The sequence below is a fragment of the Schistocerca cancellata genome, chromosome 5 (genome assembly GCF_023864275.1).
Source record: "Schistocerca cancellata isolate TAMUIC-IGC-003103 chromosome 5, iqSchCanc2.1, whole genome shotgun sequence".
Classification (NCBI taxonomy): domain Eukaryota; kingdom Metazoa; phylum Arthropoda; class Insecta; order Orthoptera; family Acrididae; genus Schistocerca; species Schistocerca cancellata.
In genome coordinates, this window is record NC_064630.1 from 207808364 (window position 1) to 207812038 (window position 3675).

The following is a 3675-nucleotide window of genomic DNA, read 5'->3' on the forward strand; positions in this document are numbered from 1 at the left end:
ACCATTATATACGTACTTCAAATGTAGAATGTTCTGTATTTTATGCAAAGCTTTGCCAATACTATGTTCTGCTGATAACATGGGTTTAATTATGTTCTTGTGCTTGTTACTATTTGAGACTTCCATTCATACTTTCGAGGTGTTGCCATTCTTATACACATTAGTCCTAACATTACACCATAAATTATGTTTTTGTCTCTTTCAGGAAATTCCTTCAAGTGTTCAAAGTTGGTAAGAATATTAACTCTGATAAACTATGTGTTCTTTCAAATTCCTTATCCCAAACTTGCATTGCATTTACAGTTACATGTATGGGGTGATTACCTAACGATATGGTTTCTTCTGCTGACCACATATGTTCTGTCTACTTCATCGTCACTGTAGTGGTTTATGAAATCAGTAATAACACAGACTCCACCTGCTTCTCTTTCCTCATCTTCTTTTCTGCCTCTGTCCATAGTGAATGAGAACCTTTTCAGGCTTCCTGTCAATAGTTTAAATATTTGCAGGAGGTATTGATCTGACTGCAGCTGTCCTACTTTCAACAATAATAATTTCTGACAAACAGATTACTGTGTTAAATAACTTTTCGTCGACATGCTTCTGTATACTGAACCGTTTTTGAGACAGTGTATAGCTTGTGCATACACTGAGACTCCTTGTGGTGGTGGCGGCGGCGGTGGTGCTGGTGGTGGGAGTCAGGTGCCTTAGCTATTGCCTTGACATATCCATGCATATCCATTAGTTTTGTGCTGACTGCACCAATATTCTATTGATACATAGTTCATTTAGCTCGATTCTAACATTCACCCACTCCATTACCTGAACATTTCTAACTGCCCCCTTGATAAGACTTTCCAGTTCCGGTAATTTAGTGTTACTACCTCGACTGTTATTTTATTTTGTTTCACACGCCTATTTCCGTAGGACCAAATTGAGGAGTCAGTACATGAAATTACGACATAACAATAATAACAGATAAAATAAAAATTTTATGAATCCAAAAAAGACAAGTCATAAGTTTAAGTAAATGCAATCAACAATATAATGTAGGAATCAACTTAATTTTTCAAGAAACTTCTCAACAGAACAAAAGGAGTGACCTGTGAGGAAAGTCTTCAGTTTCGATTTGAAAAAGCTTGGAATACTGGTATGATTTTTGAATTCTTGTGATAGCTTATTGAAAATGTATGTAGCAGTATACAGCACCCCTTTCTGCTGAAGAGTCAAGGAAGTGCAATCCAAATGCAGATTGGATTTGTGCCTAGTATTAACTGAGTGAGAGCTGCTAATTCTTGAGAATAAGCTGATATTGTTAACAAGAAACGACAGTAAAGAATATATATATGGGGAGGCCAATACCAGAATACACAGACTAGTGAACAGGGATCGACAAGAGGTTTGCAAACTTACATCACATATTGTTCGGACTGCCTGGTTCTGAGTCATAAATATCCTTTGAGAATGGGAAGAGTTATTAAGTCATAAGCGATTGAAAATAAGCAAAGAAGACTACTTTTTGTGGCGAATTAACACTTACTCCACATAGAGTTTGAATAGTAAAAATGCAGCCTTATGTCTTGGAAGAAGATCCTCAATGTGCACTGTCAATGACTGTTTATTATCTATCTGGACACCTAGAAATTTGAACTGTTCAGTTTCACTAATCATATATCTGTGAAATTAAAACATCGAGTTATGTTAAATTGTGTATTAGAAACTATAAAAACTGTCTTACTGTGATTTAGTGTTAGTTTATTTTCTACAAGCCATGAACTTATGTCATTAAGTGCACTATTTGCAACAGAGCCAATGTTGTATACAACATCCTTTACTACCAAGCTAGCTTCATCAGCAAACAGGAATATTTTATAATTACCTATAATACTAGAGGGAAGATCATTTTTATAAATGGTTCCAACACTGATCCCTGGGGAACCCCCCCCCCCCTTTGACTGTCCCTCAGTCAGATCCAACATCACAGCCATTCTCAACGCTGTGAATAATGATCTTTTTTTGTCTGTTGTTAAAGTAAGAGGTGAACCAATTGTGAGCTACCCCTGTATTCTGTAATGGTCCAACTTCTGGAGAAATATTTTGTGATCAACATAACCAAATGCCTTAGTTAAATCAAAGAGCATGCCTAGCGTTCGAAACCTTTTGTTTAATCCATCTAGAACCCCACAGAGGAAAGAGAATATAGCGCTTTCAGTTGTTAAACCACTTCTAAAGCCGAAATGTACATTTGGTAGCAAATTATGTGATATAAAATGATCAATTATCCTAATATACACAGCCTTTTCAATAGCTTTATCAAACATTCATGGCATAGAAACAGGTCTAAAATTATCTAAATTATCCCTTCCTCACTTTTTATAAAGTGGCTTTACTATGGTGTAATTTAACCATTCAGGAAACTGACCGTTCTTAAAGAAAAAATTACAAATATGGCTAATTGCAGGGAGAACATGTGCATCACAGTACTTTAATATTCTGCTAGGCACTCCATTATACCCATCACAGTTCCTAGTCTTCAGCGATTTAAATACTGACTCAATCTTCCCCTTGTAGATTTAACATAAGACTGTTACAGACATCAATCTCAGAAAGGCATTTTCCATGGGAGTTATATGATTATCTGTAGAAACTAAGTATTTGTTTTATTCACCATAAATGCTCAGAAATTATTGTTAAATACTGTACATATATCTGACTTATCAGTAACAGAAATATTTTTACTATGAACTGCATTTAGATCGTCAGCCTTGTGCTGCTGGCAGATACTTCCTGCACAACTGACAATGTCGTTTTAATTTTATCCTGTGAATTAGCTATTCTGAAACATCCTGGCAGATTAAAACTGTATGCTGGGCCGAGACTCAAATTCGGGACCTTTGCCTTTCGCTGGCAAGTGCTCTACCAACTGAGCTACCCAAGCTCATGCCCCGTCCTCACAGCTTCAATCCTGCCAGTACATCGTCTCCTACCTTCCAAACTGCACAGAAGCTCTCCTGCGATTCTTGCAGAACTAGTACTCATGGAAGAAAGGATGTTGTGGAGACATGGCTTACCCACAGCCTGGGGGATGTTTCCAGAATGAAATTTTCACTCTGCAGCGGAGTGTGCGCTGATATGAAGCTGTGAGGACGGGGCATCAGTCGTGCTTGGGTAGCTCAGTTGGTAGAGCACTTGCCCGCGAAAGGCAATGGTCCCGAGTTCGAGTCTCGGCCCGGCACACAGTTTTAATCTGCCAGGAAGTTTCATATCAGCGCACACTCAGCTGCAGAGTGAAACTTTCATTCTGGAATCAGCTATTCTATTTGCGTATCACATACTCCTTGCCTTCCTAATACTATTTTTCAACACCTTACCTACTGCAGCCTGATTGTGACTACTTTTAACTTTTGATACAAGTCCCACTTTGTTCTACATGATATCCTTATCTAACTAGTCAGCCATCCAGGGTGCTGTTTACTGTTAATATCCAGTGTAGAACTTTCTAATGGAAAGGAACTCTCGAAGAGCATGAGAAATGTGTTAAGAACAGCATTATATTCGTCATCTATGCTACCTATACTACAAACTTGCTGCCACTCTGGTTCGTTAACAAGGTTTAAAAAACTCTCTATTGCCGTTCGATTAGCTTTTCTACGTAGTTTATAATTGTATACAACA

At 37.8% G+C, this 3675-nt stretch overlaps 1 non-coding gene across 1 annotated transcript; it reads left to right on the forward strand.

The window, feature by feature from the left end:
* Positions 1–3161: 3161 nt before the first annotated feature.
* Trnas-cga (transfer RNA serine (anticodon CGA)) lies at positions 3162–3236 on the forward strand. The gene has a single exon. It is a non-coding gene; the product is annotated as a tRNA-Ser (tRNA).
* The last annotated feature ends 439 nt before the right edge of the window (positions 3237–3675 follow it).